Here is a 19,852-nt window from a genome sequence, read left to right as displayed (position 1 = left end):
CTAAAAGAAAAATTAAACCAAATATTTTGTGTCATACAAATCAAAGTAGGAAAGAACAGGAGCAATGTGTGGCAGTTTTTCCCAGCCCATCATGCAGTTGTTTCCCAAATAATTACTAGATCTCTTTCATTTATTGACATTTTAGGCAGGATTTATGCAAAAAAAAACCCCAAAACTTTGAAGTAATATGATATTCAAGATCTGCTTTCAAGTTTATTCCAAGTTCATAAAGGCCAAGGAAAGTTTTGTCTTAACAGAGCTTTGAATCAGGAGTTGTTCTGCTCTAAGAAGCCTCCACTCTTCAGTTGTCTGCAAGAATTGTGATTTTTTTTTTTCCTAGTGAGAAAAGGCCTTCTGAAAGATCTTGTGGGTCAACAGGTCTAAATAACATTGGAATATCCCCCAACTGTCTATGTTCTAATTCTGACCAGAATCAGGCTGTACAGAAATTTCATTTTCACACAAATTTTGGTGATGTATTTTTAAGAAGTACACACACAAAAAGTGCTGGGCTTTTAGTTTAGACCAAACATTATCTCATCTGTCCTTGCAACCACATACCCTTCAAGGATCTCTAGAAGTTAGGCACAGTGCTTCTGATAGATGACAGAACTATGATAGAATTCCAAACAGAAGTTCAGGTGAACCTTGAACTCACAGTGCCCCCACTCAGGTTCATATGTCTAAATGCCAAGTGCCAGCTTGGCCACTGCAATCTTGGCTGTGTCTGCTCTATCAGAAGAATGAAACAGTAACTAACAAAGCAGTGTGACTTTGCTCCTTCCTTCCTGAGTCTCAGCTTTAAGGGTTATCAGCTGGCCTCAGTGAGGCTGCCCAGTGCCTGAGAAGAGCTCAGACCCCCTGCTGTTGGGCTGCTCTGGATGTGCCCAGCCCTCCCATTGCCAACACACCCAGCATGTGAGCACAGGGGTGAACTCTGCTCGTCCCCAAACCTGCCTGGGCTGAGCAGACCAGCCCCAGCAGCTCAGCAGCACAGACTTGACAGGGAGGCTCCGTGGGGCCTGGGACTGTGCCATCCATGTGACAGTGGGGACATTTGTCTGTGTCTATACTAAGCAATTAAGACCAGGACCAGGGCACGGGCCATGACCGACCCCTCTGCTCACCTTTTCAGGCTTCCAGGGGATGCTCAACAGCAGGTAGGGGCCAGGCACTGGTACCACCCCTGATGTCTCACCTGCAGGTGGGTAGGGGAGGACGCCTGGCTTTGGGAAAAAGCATTCTCCTTAGTCATGTGTCTGCTCAAGACACCTCCTGTTGCTGCTTATGTACATGTATCTAGCAAAAGTTTATTGCATGATGTCTGAAATACTGGTTTGATGCTGGTTTCCCTTGTCTAGTCCATACATTTATTTGACCAGGCATATTTTGCTCCTTTCAGTTAGACAATCTTGAGTTTCTGTTACAGTGATAAAATGTCTCATGTGCTCTGCCAGAAACTGTCATATTCCCATTGTTTACTGATTCCAGGCGAGCTGAGTCATAGTGGCACTACAAAAAAAATACTTGAAAAAGAAGTTAGAATAGGAGACAATGATGATGGGACTTTAAGATTGCTATAATTTATCCTTTTATGAAAAATATGCTTTTTCTTTCTTTAAGTCCTGGATTCTGTGTTGTTTGTTGAGCGTTGTAGCTACCACCTTCTGTCTTGGCTTTTTAATTTTTCTAATTGGTGAGGAAATAACACAGGGAAGATGGAATGTGCTATACAAGTGCAAAACAAAACCCAGGCTCATTGATTTTGGTGGAAATTTTATGCTTCCATAGCACATTCCATATTCCACACTTTTCCATTTATGGAATAATGTCACTGGAGAGAATACTTGACATGCACTTCTGTAATATTTAGCCATGTAATGTGCTAGTGATAAGATCAAGATGTTTGGCACTAAAATCCCAACTGTTTCAGCAAGTGCTTCATGGTTAGTTGGGGTGTCATATCTCTTAACAAGCTTGTTCATCATCTTTGCTTTTTTCTTGTGGAACAGGTAATGAGTGGTAACTTGTGTATCTCTTTCTCTAGTCATCCACTTCCCTGTTACAGAAACAGTTGTCTTTCATTAGATAACAATAAATCTTTCCTTATATTTGGTATTTTGTTTATGGGGTTTGGGGTTTTTTTTGGGGTTTGATTTGGTTGGGGTTTTTTTGTTCATTTGTTGCTGTTGTTGTTGTGGTTTTGGGGTTTTTTCTTCATGTTAAATCTATAGACTAATTCACATAAAAGATTTTTTGCAGAACTTCAAAACTTGAAATGAAAAACTGTCTGGTGCTTAAATCTGTCTGACACAGATTGTTATAATTGTGGACCCCTCAATTTACCAGTCTTTTTCCTAAAAATGGGACAATCTAATATTTACCCTCCTTATGTAGTGGTAATGTTTCATGACTTAGGAAATGTTTGTAGCACAACACTGTTATTAGCATAGCATTATTTACTTCTGCAAATGTTGATTAAAGACACTAAAATTATCTGGATGATAAGAGTAAGGTACAAAAGGAAATGAAAATGAGGCTTTAATCACTCTCTCAGTGTATAAAGGAACACAGATAAGACCATTCCCAAACACAAGCTATAAATAGGAAATTACCCAGTGAGTAAAATTTGTCACATGTTTTCTCTCTGGGGATTGCATGTCAGCAGAACTGTGTCTTTGCTACCTGCTGACACAGGCTGCTAGCTTGGAACCAAGATCTCAAACATGGTGAAAGGATAAAGACAGGTAAGGGCCACTATAGCTCACATGGGTCTCACTTCCACAGATCTGCTCACATCAAGGAGACCTTCTTTCAATGGCACGCTGTGCTTCAATTACAGGTTGCTGCTGGGTTACTGTTTTGCCTTCTGACATTAAGATATTGCCAGGATACATACTGACTCCTGAAGGTTTGCACTGAGTCACCTTCATGTACAAAGCTAAGAGTGATGAAAATTTCTTCTGGATTAAACAAGTTGACATTGCTCTTGCTGACTCAAGCAATGGGAGAATCCTTTGTGATTTATTTACTAGAAATTCTGCTTTCTAAAGCTCTGCAACTCTTCCACTACTCAGGAGGCACAGCTTCAGCTCTCACTTCCCCTGATTTTGTCGGTCTCTACTTTAGCTTGCTATGATTGCACATCCACCCATGAGTGTCTTTTCCTTGCTGAGAAACTCTTTTGCAGACTACATAAGTGACCAAATTCCATTCACTGCCCCCATTTTCATTCTTTTCTTGACAAATTCAAAAATTCTCAGAAAAGTCAAGAAGTCAACATGAGAAGTTGTGACACAGTATCCATGATGCCTGCATGAGCCTTGAAAAATGATATATTAACTTCACTAGCATTTTAAAACTTCACAGTTCATCACTGTTTCTATCACGAGATGGGTTTTCCTCACATCTCCTTCTTATTAGGTTTTTGACTTTGGGTGTTTTGCACGTGCACACCAGCTGTGTGCACACAACATACACTTTATGCAGAGCAGATGAGAAAGCAGCTTTAAGTGAGTACCAAGTATCTCATTCAGAGTCTGCCCTCATCAAAATTTCCCTATTGCAGCACAGGTAGAGCAGAGGAAAGAAAGAGATTTGTTGTGGGTTCCACTACTTTCCTACTCAAATTTCCAGTTACTACTCCAGGTATCTCATTGGTTCCCAGTCCCCCACAATTCTACCTGGAATAGAAAAAAGACGTCAAATATCCTGTCACCTAGGGCAGTACTTCACCATGAAATAAAATTGTTGCAAGTATGTTACCCTCCGTAATTCCTAAGCTACTATACAAGAAGGATAAACCAAAATGTTACTGTTAAGAAAAAGTATTTCAGAGTCTTGATACAGCTTTGACAATTGGATGTAACTTTAATAAGCACAATGGACCTTATGACTCAAACATGACACCAGTTATGACTTTTTCTTTGTTTTCCTGTAGCACCAGTATCCTGTGTAGCAGTCTAGTTTGTACAGGGTCCATCTAAAGACTCACAGCTCAAAGAACCAAATCTTTGTGCCCAAAACACACTGAGATTTATCCACAAGCAAAAGCTGTCCTAGGTTAGTTCTGCAAAAGGTGCAGCAAGATCAACATGAAACGTCATGTAACATGTGGGCCATAATTCTTACTTGGCTGCAAACATCAGGCAGTATTTAAGTGCAAGTTTGCAATGATTTTATGGTCCTAGATGTTACTGCAGCCTTTCTTTTAGTCAGGTATTTGTGGGATCTTTTGCTTAAACGAAAATGTTGAAGGAGAATTGGAAAATGTGAGTCTTTTTCAGTCATTATTTCCAATTTTCTCAGTTATCTGAAGTCCCATAGAATGTCTGTTAGGTCGTCAGATTTTTTTTCCATTGAAATGTGGTCACTGTACTTTGAAAAACAGACAACAACAGCCTAAAATTCAGATTGAAAAAGGAAGACTTTTTAGAGCAGGACTGGAGGAGTAGGTATCTACCACAATTTTGGTTACTTTGAGGGGCACATACCATGATTTTCTATGCACAGCATGAGTAACAAATTGATCAAGGGCATATTTTGGGAAGGTCATTGTAGAACTTTGCAGGATGATCTGGACTGGCATTAAGATCAATGAGACTGTGCCAAGTGCTTTATATCAAATGATGTCCATCTTCCACATTTCTACAGTTCTTATTTTGCCACTCCTCGTGTGCCTTCACAAAGGCAAGCAAACAGGCAAATGGGAGTATAAAATAAGTGCTAGAAGATAAGAGAGATTTAATCCAACAGATGCAGAAAAAGATTGCCTTGAACATGTTTGTAAAACAAATTATTGTTTTGTATCGTGCAAGGATTAGATATCTCGGGATAATCTGTACTCTGAGGAATTACCACTTTGCTCCAGCCCTGGATCACATGTACATGAGACTATGAGAAATCCTTTTCTGGCTGCTCCTTTGCCCAGCAGATGGACCTGATAGATATAGGGTATTTTTTTTAATTTAATTTTTTGTCTCTTTTCCTAAGTCCAGTTGGCACATCTTGTAATTTGCTGTGTTGACCCTTCCAGGGGCTTGATATTGAACCTGCCATCTGGCTAATAACGAGGCCAGCTGGACACTAACACCAAGATTCAGTCCCAGACTCACATCTTCTTCATCTGGCTTCTTTTTTATCTGTTTGTTCTTGTTATGTCTGGACCCAATTGACATCATGTTGTGCAAAGTCACGCAAAGTTCTTAGCCAACCTTTTAGTTTCTGGGTACACTTAATGATGGCAGGGGTGTTATTTTTCCATCTACTTAGGCAACATTTTATTGTTGTATGTGGACCATATAGGGTGACAAAAAGAGAAAAAACCTGATGAAACTGCTCTCACTGTTAATAATCAGCAAGGTTTGCTGGTTGCAGCAATAGGTTCAAATAAATCACTGGATCGTTTCCCTTGGAGTCTAATTGAACTACTGCTCTTACTCACTAGTTTGATTGATGTGACAGTGTACACAGATTCTTGATTCATAAGAAGTAAACATTTTTCTGTTGTTAAATTAGAGATTGTCCTCTAGGACATTCAGAACAAGTGAATCTGACAATGACTCTTGGTACACTGGATGTTATTGGGTCCACCCTAGTGGGACAGGCTGTCACAGACTCATGTTTGTATGCTACATAAGCTTGCTTTGGGACTCCCCTGTTTCTGCTTAGGTCATGTCATTACTGGCAGTGAAATGAGAGTTAGAGGATCTAGATCTTTGCTGGACATAAACAACTGATCATACAGACAAAGGGTCTTTCTTACAGAGCTGTTTGAGGAAAGGTGAGACAGGAGCTGAGACAGCAGCAAAGCGGGCTGGGCTCACCAGCACAGCATCCCAGCAAGGCAAGCAGAGCAGGTCCAGTGACAGCAGCTGCCTTCAGCCTAGAGCCAAGATTGGCAGACAAGTCTGTAGGGATGAGGCAGGTCTGAATTCAAGTCAGGAGGCCAAGCCTGTCAGGGTCAGAAATCACATCAGTGGGGTATTTGGGCATGTATAGCTGAAAAACTGCTGTGACAAGGACCAAGGCTTTTGTGCAACATGCTTAACAGTTCCTGTCAAAACACACAGGGTGAGAAGAATCAGATCTATTATGTTTTGTAAGTTTAATTTTGGTAAGGCAACATAACAGACATCTCACTTTCATAAGAGTATGGAGTAGCTATCCTTTTTTCATGAATATACTGAAAGGCATCCTCTTTATTACTTCAGAGACAAGTGTTTCTCTTTATTAACATGAATTTCCAGACACTTTATCCATGAGAGGCTGAAAAGTCAATGTCCATGCTGTGATATCCTTGCTCCTATCCAATAACATGCCAGTGCTATGTCTTCATGTAAGAAAGAGATCTTTCTTCCCCAAGGGAAGAATCTTGCTCAACATCTGCTTTATGTCTTCTGCAGCTCCTGCTGTTGCCTCTTATACAGAAAGGGCCACTCTCAAGTGTAAAGTCCCATTTTGCAAATGATCTGTTTCTTGCCAGCTGTTAAATGAAGTGCAGTGCAAGAACAATCCTTCACATGGCCATGGAGATAAGTTAATGATACTGTGCCAGTCAGGTGTGTGTTGTCCCCATTGAGCAAGCCTTGCAAGGTATATACCAAGGTTTGTTCTCCCTGAACCCTCAGAAGCTTGTAGTAGCAGATCATTGATTTATGCTGTTGCTGCCTTAGAAAGCACAGAAGGGTTCATGTTGCCAGGGATGTGGGATCAATCCTGTAATTACAGTCCATTAGCAGGGAAGCCACTGTTAGGGCTCTCTTGCATTAGAAATAGACCATCATTCCTAAAACTGTCTAAAACAATGAGGTCTATGAAAATAGCTCCCAGTTGTGAGGAAGAGGATTGTACAATCAGCTGGAGAGGTAATTGCACTGGAGCACAGGTCAGCACAGAAGGGAGATGGTCCTTGTCTCAGTGCATTAAAGGCAGTCCACTATGGTCTCAGAGTGATTTTTCAAGGCCACATTTGAAATCAATCTGCCTCCAGGTGGTTTTCTGCAGAAAGATTTCCCATCAGATTTCTACTTAGTGTTTTGCACCCTGCCTTCTGCTTCATCTGGGAAAACTCTAAGGAATTGCTTTCAGATTCACCATTTAGTTTCTTGTAGAACTCTTGTAGAGACACTTCCAGGCCTCTGCCTTACTGGTCTACATCTGTGCCTTGAATTTTGAACCAGTGCACAGTCACTTGTCTCTTCTCCTATCCAAACCTCTGTTGATGAACCCACTGTTGGAATTTACCTCTATTTAATACCAAAAGCTGAAGTACAGCTGTAGCTGGATGTGGTGCTATTCATGGTCACATTGTCAAGAGCCAATTGCTGCTCCACAGTGTAATACACCTCTATTACTTTTGTGAGAACAGGTGCCAGCCAGCTGACACGGGGTGCTGGGTGCTTGCAAGCTCAAACAGACAGGTTATTAAAACCTTTTTAGAAGAAAAAGCTGGCTCTCAGTTATAGACGTGGCTGACACAGGCTGCCCAGCATCACCAGACATTCAGAATGCTGAGGAGGAAATATGGCTGTTGGTAAATGATATAGCACTAATTATATCAGTTCTAATCTCTGCTGTTGACAGCAACCAAGCTGTCTTTATTCTGCTTCTACCCACCCAGAGAAATAGCAGATTGGGGATCTTCTTCTCTTGCTCATTTCCAAGGCTCCAAAGCAGGCCCTGCAGTTAGAGCACATCGTGCATTTGCTGAATTTTATCTTTCTTGCACCACCACCTATTCTGTGCATTGACTGAAATGCAGCACTGTTTCTCTGAATGTATGTTCAATGTTGCCTTCCCCACCTCTTTTTCTCTCCTCACCAAAGAACAAGAGAAAGTCTCAGAGAGAGAAATCTAAAGATTATTAATAAAGCCTTTTTACTAGATCCCATTTTACCCTACACAATCATTTAGTTATGATTCTATTATGCAATCAGACCAATCCATCTTTTCTTCTGTCAGTTCCCTGTCCAAGTGTCAGCAGTCTGAGGCACAGTGATGGTCAAGCCCCCAGGCTAGGTGGGCTCCAGCAATATATCCTCTGTTACTGGAACAGTTTATGCCAATACAGCTCCCTGGATTTCAGCCCAAAGGCTGCACATGAAAAAACTGAAATCAGCACTCTCTAGTCTCTAATTCCTAGCTTAGTCTCTACGCACTTATTGTAATCTTCCTGGGCAGTTCTAAAGGAAGGGCAATCTCACTTACTGACCTACAGCTTCTTTCCTTCTTTCAGCCAGGTCAGCAAGCAGCCTTAGCCAAGAAAATGTTTAACCCCTTAGCAGCAAGAAGGACACTAGGTGACATTTCCCTGGCTCTTCTGCAGGAACAATGTCAATGATCATTAGGATCGTCATTAATGATCATTTGTTTAAAAACTCAATAATGTGAATTTCTTGGCACAGAAATACAGCTCAGACCTTTGGGAAATTCAGACCTACTTACATAACTTCATCCTTGCAATCTCCCAGTAATGTAGAGATTTCTAGCCACAAATAGATTTAGGGAAGTTTGGAATTCTTTGAAGGTTTGGATCCAAATTTAACAACCTGAGCCTGCATTGGATGGTACTTGAGAATTTCCTTGAGAGGCACTATCTCATTGAAGCACTCTATGGTACATACAGCAGCTCCCCTCTTTGCCCAGTATGTTGCACTTAGTAGTTCAAGAGGTTTTATTTCCCTGTTTATGGTACAAAATAATACTAAAATAAAAATCAAACCAAGAAGCTGTTCTGACAAGTTAATGACTATTCCTCATTTTGTTGCTTCTATCACCCTCTGTGTAGAAAACTGCTCAGTTACACTGTAAATAATTGTATTTTGGTCCTGTTCCATACTTCTTTTCTTGCCCCAAGTGACCTGTTCAATTCTTGCTGTAGTTAATTTTTGAAAAAGCAAAATCTCCACAAGGTACCAGGAAGAGTCAATATTTAAGGGACATCTTCAAATATCACAAACTGCTGTAAGTAGCTTTAGGAGCTCTCTCTTCCCACCTGTCTGAGCAGCAGGTAGCACAGGTAGTGCTGCTGTGCTGCTTTGCAGAAGTGAGTAACAAGCAGGTTCATAAATCCAGGGGAATGATGTGCTGAGCTACTGCTGAGACTGTGGCTCAGAGAAGGTCCCTGCAGGGACTCATTCCCCAGCTGGGCCAGCAGCTGCCTTTCCCATCAGATGGTGCACAGGACAGACTTTGCTTCCCATGGCCATGGTGTATCTGCTGTCCTGGCTCCAGAGAAGGAGATGGCTGACTGAGAAACGTGGGTGCAGACCCTGAGCCAGTACCAGAAGAGCTGTCAGGGCAGAGCAGGGTGGTGCTTTGGGACAGCTGGCAGCCAGCTGGGTCTGAGAGGACATTGGGGTGCTGAATCCACCTTCCTGCAGGCAAAGCTGATGCATATCCAGAGAACCTTGCTCCGCTCTGCACCCTTCACAAGAGCACGGACACAAAGAGAACAGGACTTCTCCAGGCACAGAACAAACCTGAGCATTTTGGGTTCTCTTCCCCATGCTCTCTTGGCTCAAGATGTGCTCTGTGAGTGACTGGGACAACACAGCCTCACCTTGGGGATCTGTGCACATTCACGTGTCACAATGAGTTACAAGCAGGAGCCTGAAACCTTGGCATGGCAAGCTTGTACCAGAGAGGCTTGGCCACCAGTGCTGTGCAGGATAAGAGGAACTACAGCCAGTGGTCTAAGCAGGTGCTGCCACAATCTCCCTGCAGGTCTGGAGCCTTTTCAGTGAGCTCTGGTGCAGTATGTGTAAAGAGTAATGCAGTGTTGCAGCTAAACACCTCCTTTCAATCAAGGAAAGGCCAATTTTGAATCCCTCAGACAAGGGCAGAAATTTTTAAAAGTGACCTATGGCAATCATGGGGGAATCTTTGCTAATATTCCTCCTCACTGGCTGCTGCACAAGCACAGAGAAAGCTCCATCCTAAAATGCTTCCTTTCCAGGGGAAAAGACAATAAGCAGGTACAGAGAACTATCTAGAAATTACAAGGAAACAGCTAGAAAACTGGTCAGCACGACAAACACTAGTTTCAGTACAGCAGCAGCCTGCCAGTTGTCACATCTTTTGCAGCCATCACAGCAAGAGGGAATTTTTAAATGGATTTGAAGGAGGAGCAGCAATCACAGAGGTGCTTGTTTGAAAATTGAAAAACAGAATGCAGAAAAAAAGCACCACAAGTAGTAATTGAAGTCCAGAACGACATTGAGTGGTCTTGGCTTTTGTTCCTGATACTCACGTGTTTTTTGTTGCTGGGTGGTGGAGGGGGCATGGGGGGGAGAGAGAATCTTTTCCAGTATGTGAAAACACACACACACACAAAACATTTCCCTCTTAACATGCTTCCATTGCCTACATCTCAGAGATCTCAGAGCCTTTGTTACGGTTACATTTGGTTCTCATTTAATCTGGGCTGCCCCCCTGGTGCCTCTGTCTTGCATCCCTCTATTGTTTAGCTGAGGCTCCTTTCAAGCCTCTCTCCCCACAGTGCCACCGAGTGCTCATGCCAGTCCTTCTTCCCTTTCCTTCTTAGCATTGTTTCTCTCTACCTCTCCAGCATTCCCAGCATTCACTCTTATTTTAAGCCTTTGTTTTTTCTATTATTGTTTTCTTCCATTATTATTTCTTCCTGTCATTCTCCCTCTGTCTCTTTTTCTGACATTTTCTTCTCCCTTGAATTAAACATGCCCTTTACCTTTATTTATCCTCTAGATCAATTCCAGTCTGTGTCTTTTTTTTTTTTTTTTTACTCCCTTCTGGTTGTTTCATTCCCCTTCTCTCCTTCTGATCCTCCTTTTCATGCTCTTTTCCCCCTGAGAGCTGGTTGGTATTTAAGCAGCTCTTCGATGTGTAATTTTTGTTTATTGCCAGAGCAAGATTTAAAGTCCACCTTGACAAAAGAAGATATCTCCACTGACTTTGGTGGGTCTACCTGAGTGCTGTACCTTACAGGATTTGTTTTCTTACAGAAATTGAGTTTCTGAAGGCTCTTGTTACAGATGGAACTCTCTACACATTAAATGTGTTTGTGGGCAGAATTTGAATTCAGTGTAGTTTACAGGTGTCACATAAGTTACTTCTTTGCTACTTATTTATTTCTTATTTAAAACACATTCAATTGTGTTAGAAAAAATATGGTTCCTTTTCTGTTTCAAATGAAAGACTTTCCTGATGCAAGTGAGGCTACAACAATTCTGTCATTGTGAATCAGTAGCTGCTATCAATGTGAAAAAAACACCAACATTTTGATGTTAGCTTTGGGGATATTCTAAACTGTCTGCTATGATGCTCTGACTTTATCTTCACTGAGTGAAAACACCAGGACATCTGAGTTTTAGTCCATCAAACAGAAAAATCTAAATCACATCTAAAAACTCTATTTTAGTACTTTCATGTCTTCTGCAGTTTAAATAGTTTCTTCTTTTTTTTTTTGTTTTTTTTTGAACCCATTTCTGTTAGGGGCTTTTTTCACTGTTGAAGAGAAGTACAGATCCAGAAGAAGACAGATGGGCTGAATATGGGGGAAGTAGTCAGGATGATCCTAATGTGGAAGGTCAGAAATCCTCTTTATTATCCATATGAGTTTTATGAGTTGTAAAAGGAACTATCAAATTCAAGTCAGGTTCCTTGAATTGCAGGAACTATGCAGTTTCCCTATTCTGGATGGTGAAACAAAATGAAAAACATGAAAAAAAAAAAAAAAAGACACGGGTAAGACAGTCAGAGGAGTTACTCAGTTTAATATGTTTTTAATTAAATCTTAGGACTTAATATGAATTTTCATCCTGTATGAAGAGATGCATTAGGAAATTTTTTAGTGCTATTGTAGCCTGGTTAAATTCTTGCCTATTTCTGATCAGTGGTTTATTTCCCTGCTAAAAAATGTTCATCATCATATCCTCCTTGCTACTTTTCACAGTGTTGTTTCTTTTCAGCATCTTTTCTCTTTCAGTCACAACCAGAGAAATTCCCCTCACAGCTACATAAGTGTTCCCCTCTTCCACTTTCATCTCTCGTGTTGCAGGAAACATTTCCTCTTCCGCTGCCATTATCTGGAATGGGCTTCCCCATGTCAGTGACTCTTTCATCTCATTTCAAACATCAAGAACATCACTCAATCTGTCCCTTTGATAGCCTGCTTAGGCCTCCTGTCACTTCTATATTGAAATTATAGTTTAAAATATAGCCTCATTGTGTAAGCATTTAGGGGCTATCATTTGCACAGATGACTATAATGAGGAAGATTGGTTCTGTCTTATAAAGCAGCCAAAGTGCACAGCTTGCAGACTTGTTTAGCCCATATATCAGCCTGATTAAAAAAAAAAAAAAAAAAAAAAAAAGGCCTGGAAGAGGGCTCAGAAAGGTAAATCACCTGATCACCTGCCACCTGTGGGAAGGGTGCTGCCAGTATAGAACCAACCTCTCCTTGCTTTTGATATCTCAAATCATCTCACTGTTTGAAGATCAGGATTCCTAGCCCACCTCCATTGATAAATCAGAAATCAAGGTACCACATCTGAGGTGACAGATAATCTCTGAAGTTCACCAATAATATAGCTGAGGACAGCCCACCTAAAAGCCTTGGGTGCCTAAAAATGAGGTGGGTCTGGAGCCCAGCTCCTTTTTGATTATTTAGAAAAGGTCATGAAAATACCTTCTGGATTTCCCTTCTCCACATAGACCAGTTAAAAAATACAGTGGCAGCTTCAGTGTGAGGGCATCCACATGACCTGCAGATTATCTGTATGAACACTGAGTGAGCAGGGCCTTTGCACCTGCCCCTTGGATGTCACCTAAACATGGCTTCTGCCTGATGCATTTTCTTCAGAACTCTCTGGGTGCTGTGCTGGTGTCTGAGCTCTACAGCAGCAATGCCACAAGCCACAACATTCCTGTGCTCTGCAAATCTCTGGCACAGCAGTGCCTTTCTTGCCTGAGTCTTCCTCTGAGCTCTGTTATGGCTCTTTACAGGCAGAACTCAGTCCAAAGCATAATTGTGTGAAATTGCAAGAACAGGTAAGAACACATCTTATATACCCATAAGACAGACTTGAAATTAAAATCTGGTATAACAGACAACTATTCTCAGATCTAGCTGCAAACAGTAAATAAATCCAGCTTGTAACTTAATGATCCTTGTGTTTGCAACCAGCAGTGAAAACTGCCTGGGGAACAAAAGCTGGAACTGTGCATGGAAGACAGAATGAAGTAATTGGCAATCATATACAGAAAGCACCTGGATTTTATCATTCCAACCTGGAGATGCAGTCGTGTTAGTTCTGGCCAGAAAGCACCCCATTAGAGAGGACTGCACTTCAGGATCAGTCCCCTGGCTATAAGATCTGTGCTGCTGCTCATTTCCCATTCATGGCCCACATTAGACACCCTGCACTGCACAGAGCCTTCCTTACATTATCCCTCCAGTCCCTGCGGCTCCCTCCTCCCTTAGCTTGGACCACAATCATCTGCCTTTCTTGGAATTCATTTCAAAACAGATTCATGTGGCACCTGCTATTCCCCAACAAACAAATAAATTAGCTGCTGTGATATGGAAATTTGCATGATTCACTGTACTTAAAAACTGTTAGCTGTGAACTTATTAATTGAAAACCGCAGGACAATAATAAGTGTGTCCTTCAGTCTGAACACGAGTCCCTTCTTATAATGAATTTGTAAAGCAATAAAAATGTGTTTTTCAAGGAAAATGCCACTGCCTCAGGACAACAGAGCCTTGGTCATGACTCTCAGGAGACAGATGTGCTCTCATGGAGCGGAGCACCGGGCTCCCTGCCAAACCTGTGACACCCCAACTGCAGGGCATGGGCAAGACACAGGGGACCTCAGGGACAGCTCTACTAGCTTTGCCCCTCCTGCCCCTCTCCAGCAATCCCACCTTCACCTTTGGGATGCTTTCCTCCACCCTTTCCCTACAGCTGGGGTGTAGGGAGGTGGCTTTCCTCTCCCTCCTGCACAGCTGCCCCAGGGGCTCTCTGTGCTCCTCCCTCCTCTGTTATCCCCACATATTGGTGGGGAGAAATGATTTAGCCCTGGTGCAATGTCCCCTTTCAGCTGACTCTGCTTTCCTTGCAGAATACTGTGCCTATTGATCTATTTGCCCTGCCTTGCTCATACGTACTCACACAGGCTTCCTTGTGCCTTGTACTTATTTCAGACAAAGTGTTTCTCCCACTTTTCACTGAAAAAATTTATAAGCAAACTGCATTTATTTTGCAAATAAATGTTGCAAACTCTTAAAAATTAGCAAGCCTATGTTTTCCTTAGTGTGTAATGTGAGATAAGTCCCATATATAACAAGTTGCCCACATGCATATGCATGTCTAATCCATGGACTCAGTGACCACTTGCAATGATCTGCAATCCCAGTGAAGCCAATACTAATGTCTGGTCTGACTACAATATTGTACCATATATTTTTGTACACATTGTGACTTTCAAACAGGAAACCATTAATTCAATCTGCATTGACAAAGCATGGCAATATTTGGTATGAATCCTGGCAAAATGATTCATTGTTTTGTTTTCTGTATTTTTCCATCTTTGTTTTCCTTCATTTATTCAAGAAGAAAGAAAGAAAGAGACTGCCTCTAGTGCTTGAATTTAAATTCTTCGCTGCACTGTCCTTGGGCAGAACTGAGTGTTTCTACGAGGTGTAACACATTGTACAGCAAAAGCATGGATGTACTGCCAGTGGTTCTGATGCCAGGATTTTATCGTTGCTTTCCTTAACAACTGTTATAGATTATTTTTGAAATATATTGAAAATACTGATAGTTAATCTAACTTGTAAATTACAGCCCTCAGACAAATACAGAAGCAGCTGTCAAATAACCATTGCATTTGTGGGGTTTAATTCAAACACAGTTTTATATTTCTGTTGTTTTTGATGACAATAGTAAACTACTACTTGCATTGCAAAGCAAGGGATTGCTGTTTTCAGAAAAATGGAGTAACCATGTGAACCTCATGCCAGTACTGGCTCAAAAAGCAGCCCACATGCATTGTAGAAGATACAGTCTTGTCAAAGATACAGCTCATGGGGTAGGGCTACATATAAAGCAAGGAACTAATACTTTCATGGTCAGAAATAACTGAAAAAATACAACTCAATTTAGAAACAAAGTTTTCCTTTATCTGCCCTAAATAAAACCAAATAGTTCTTGCCTTACTTTCAGGCTCTTCTCATTTACCTGGTGTTTCTCAATCCACAATGATTTACTAGTCTGATTTTTGATCTAGTGTTGCCATAAACACAGGACTGCAGTGGCCCAGCCAGCAAAGCCAGGTCTGGGGGGGGTTCAGCAGCCATGTGTCATCCCAGGGTCCTTCTTCAAAGAGGACTTCACTCAGTTCTTGCTACTGCCTGCAGAGCCATACCCATCACTATTACTTATTTCCAGCAAAGCAAAATGAAATCAAACTAACATCTCAGGCTAATTAAAACGTTCTTTTCCAGCTTACTCTTAATTTTATATCCCTTAGCCATTTTGCATCTTGTGTCAAAACCACAAGCTTGGTATTTGAAAGCTCACTCACTCTCACTAATCTTTCACAGAGGGGAATGATGATATTTTTTTGCCCTGAAATGTGGAACAGAGTATCTACAAGAGATCTAGCCACTGGGTAAAAACACTAGAGCTCAAAACCTGCTGTAGGAACAATTGATTTCAACTCGCAGTTCATCAACTTAATCAGAAGAACATTACAAAAAGCCAAGATCAGTGTCATCTCTATCAGAATCCTCACTTTTAAAAAAATTAAAAATCCAACTCAAAAGAAGTCAGGAGCATAGCAATCAAATGTATGAAAAAATAAAACTAGTCTGTTTGTAAAATTTTGGTTCTTGTTAACAGAGACTACTTGTCTAAAGGACACCTTTTAAAAAGGCATAATTTAAAGAGAAAGGCAGGAAAATTATTCACGTTCACTAAATGAATACACATGACTAAAACATGAAAAATCAAGCTTGACATTCAAGATACATCTGAAGTTAAAGGGCATGAAAATCCAATAAATCAGAATGTTTTTTAATTATAAAAGCACAAAAATGTCTTCCATGTCTTTCAGTCACAGAAGCATGGCTTATGTTATGTTTTTCTATTTAAACTAAATAATATCTCATAGTTTTACAGCTCAGAAAAAAATGACAATGTTAGACTTATGGGCAAGAACATGAACTGCCCAACTTTAAAGACACCTTTGTTACATGATCCTTAATGCCTGATTCTGGTTACTTAATACAAATTTAAGAATGTCTTAATGAAGTGGAAAGGCAAGTCATGCAATGAATAGATAAAAGTAGAATCCAGAGAGAGACAAGCCTAGATTCAGATCAAAACCACAAATATTAAAATAATGTCTCTCTTTGAAGCATTTTACCTCATTGGCATTATCCTATTTTATCTTTCTAAATGGCCTATCTGGCAATGCATTAATCTATCACTACCATTAAGAAGTTGAGAGGAAAAATAAATCAGCAGGAAAAAAAATAGAATCAAAAAAAAAAAAGGCTTGAAATTTGTCCCCTACATATCTTGCTCTTAGGCAAGCTGCAATGTATTAATAGAGTTTTTTTAATACAAAAAGATGGAAAACAGTTTTTGCACCAATTAAAAACATGTACATTAGTTTTTGCCTGTATCAAAACCATCTTCTCACACTACCAACTATAGTATTGCTAGGAAGTGTGTTCTAATCATACTTCTTCTTAACACTTTCTTAAGCAGTATAAGAAAAACAACTAACAAAATAGAAAGGAACCAAACTTCATTTAAAAAAACCTGCAAAACTTCTCAGATATTTAACATGTCAGAAATAAACGGCTACGACATGACCAGGGTCCCACTGGATTACATAACCAGGGCTTCAATGTTCACTTTATGAATCAAATTTTGAGGCTGCAATTCAAACCCTGATAGGAACAAAGTGGTGACATTTTGTTCCCAGGGATGTCAAAGAGGTGCCCTTTTGTCCTGGCCTGTCAAAGGCTGAACTGGACCAGTCAGAGGGGAGATGGATGTGAGCATCACATGTTCTTCACCATTGGGCAGAGAGTAAAAAGGACTCATCATCCCACCTGGACAGGCTGTCCCTGTCAGCTCCTTAGGTAAAGTACAGTGGCCTCAGAGTGAAGGACTGCTGTGCTGCAGCTAATCACCATTTCCTTGCCTTGGCTGTGCAGTCCATGGGCTGCACTCTGAGCTGGCCAAAGGCAGCTGTGGGGACAGAGCTCCCTGATAGCACAGATGTCTCCTTGCAGTGGGGCTAAGGCACTAAGGCTGATTTGTCACTTCACAGATATTTGCTCAGCCTAAGCCACCAGATAAAAACTAAGCAAATTTGTGTGTCTGGGTGTCTGTGTGTGTATGTGTGGATCTCCAGCAAAGCAGAAACTGACCTTTCAGAGAAGACTTGTGCCACTGTCCTCTCACTGTAGTAGTCTTTAAATCACTGTGCTACTAATACACTGCATTAATAGCAAGACATCTTGCATGAGTCATGTACTCTTTGAGACTTGTGGGCTTCCTTTCTTCTGAATCACACCAAGTTTATCCTGGGACAGGGCATACTCCTCCCTGCAGGGACCAAAAAGTAGTGAGGGGAGGAATATAATGGCTCAGATTAAGAGAACAAATATCTGAAAACAGATGATGTAGTCAATGAACTTTGTTCCCTTTTACTTTCGTCACAAAATTTAAGACGCCAAGTGAAGAAATTGCAGTGTTCACACTAAAGAGAGTTTACAAATTGTACCCCACATCTACACAAAGGGCATTGCTCTTTTGGGAAACACAAAACAACCCTCTGGTTCGCTCTCAGATCAGCTTAGTGCATCCTCACCACCTGCATATTTAATATCCAACAATAAGTAGCATTAGGAGAACAACAAGAGGCAAGAAGCTCTGCTTTGTTTAACCTGAGAATTGCTATGTGCTTATCCAAACCTTATCTACATCCTCCTACAAATATGTGAACCTCTGGGTATGAGAAATATTTAGACACCTGCTACTGAAATTAATGGGAGCTGCAAGCACAGAGTTCCCAGGACAATCAGATATCTTAAGTCTACAAAATTAGGCTGAAAACCTCCCAGGAACAATTTTTCTCTCTCATCATATTTACTACTTATCATCAGGAAGGACATATTTGAAGTACAGGCTCATTTGTAGTACGCTGGTAATCCTGATCTACTTTTTTTATGGGAAGCAACCAGGAGACAGGGCAGTGTAACAACAACAAAAAGAAGAAACAGACAAAAATAATAGAAAGGATTCAGTGTCTGAAAATGGGATTGTCTCAAGATTCCTAGTGGATTTTCAGTGGGTTCTAATTTTCATCCCAGCAGATTAGGCTTTCTGTGATAAAAGGGAGGTTTCTCTGAAAAGTGCAAGGGAAATGGCTTCTTAGGCCCCCTCCTACAATGCAAAACACATGGGTGTGCTACTAAGCTCAGGCACTGCCTTTTTGAATTCAATGGTCCCTCTGCAGATGCAAGAGTTTTGGGAAAGAATGAGGACTGCAGCTTTCAGCCTGGTAGGATCAGGATAGCATTTTACACACACTAAATCATGAGAAGAGGGTTCTTTTCCATTTAAGTACTCCCTTCAGGAAAAATGGCTTTAGGATGGCTTCTGCAGTTTCTAAAGCTTAAAATGATCCCCTGGAGAAAAAGGATATGGTTATGAGGAAGAATAGGTACTGTAAAACAGCTTGCTGCAAAGGTCCATAGCAGATGAGAGGAACTGGCTGGTTTACTTGTAATTCTGCCTTGTTCAGCTTTATGGCTTTGGTTGCTATTTAAAAATAAAGCCAAATTTGTGCTTTGATTGGCTGTTTCCAACACTGAACAAGTACTGCAAGATAAAAAAGGGCACACACATTTTAGTGGAATGAAAATACATCTAATCCCACTGAATACCTTCTTTGTAGTCATCCTCCACAAGTACTCATGAGAACTATTATTTGCTTTTCCCTCCCCATAGGCAAAAAAGAAAAAAAGAAAAAAAGAAAGGCAACACGTTCACATTCAGCCAGGTGTCTCACAGCTGATGACAGAGCTGAGTGCTCATGGACCACAGAACTCCTAGTTATGGCAATAGACCCATGTTCCCCCAGAGCAGGGCTGCTACATCACAGTTCTTACAAGTCTGTGGGCTGCTGGATGTTTTGTGAGGCACCACTGTGTGTTCCAGGCAATGTCCATTGGAGTCATGGTGTGTGAAGCTGAAGAGCTGGAGTGAGCTCCTTCCTCCCCAAATCCTCCCCACTAACTGAATGTGGTGCCAAATGTATCAATGATATTTTTGCTCCTGACGAGGGGGAGAGAAATGATGCATCTGACTCCATGTTATCAGAAGGCTAATTAATTACTTTATTATAATATATTATTCTATACTGTATTACATCTATATTACATCTAAACTGAATCTGCTAAGCACTCAGCTCTGCACACAGCTGGCCAGAGTCTCGTGACTGTCAGCTGACAGTCCCTGATAGGCCAAGGAAACAAAACACCATCACTTTGGGTAAACAATCTCCATTTTGCATTCGACTTTTGCACAAACACAGGCACAGCAAATAAGATAAGAATTGTTTTTTCTTTCTCTGAGGTTCAGAGAATGTGAAACCCAGAAATACTCTTGGGAAGAATTGTGCCTTGCTTTTCTCTGCGAAGAGAAATGTGGCTACAAAATGTAAATTCTTCTACACACAGATATCAGCAATTCAAAATGTGGTCCAACATATTATAAACCTGAGGGGCAATCTTGAACATCATCAATCTTGAAGCAGAAGCTGAGATGAGCTTGGGTTCATGCTGCAG

The sequence above is a fragment of the Serinus canaria genome, chromosome 2 (assembly GCF_022539315.1).
Source record: "Serinus canaria isolate serCan28SL12 chromosome 2, serCan2020, whole genome shotgun sequence".
In the NCBI taxonomy this organism is placed as follows: domain Eukaryota; kingdom Metazoa; phylum Chordata; class Aves; order Passeriformes; family Fringillidae; genus Serinus; species Serinus canaria.
Note: the sequence above shows the minus strand (reverse complement) of the source record.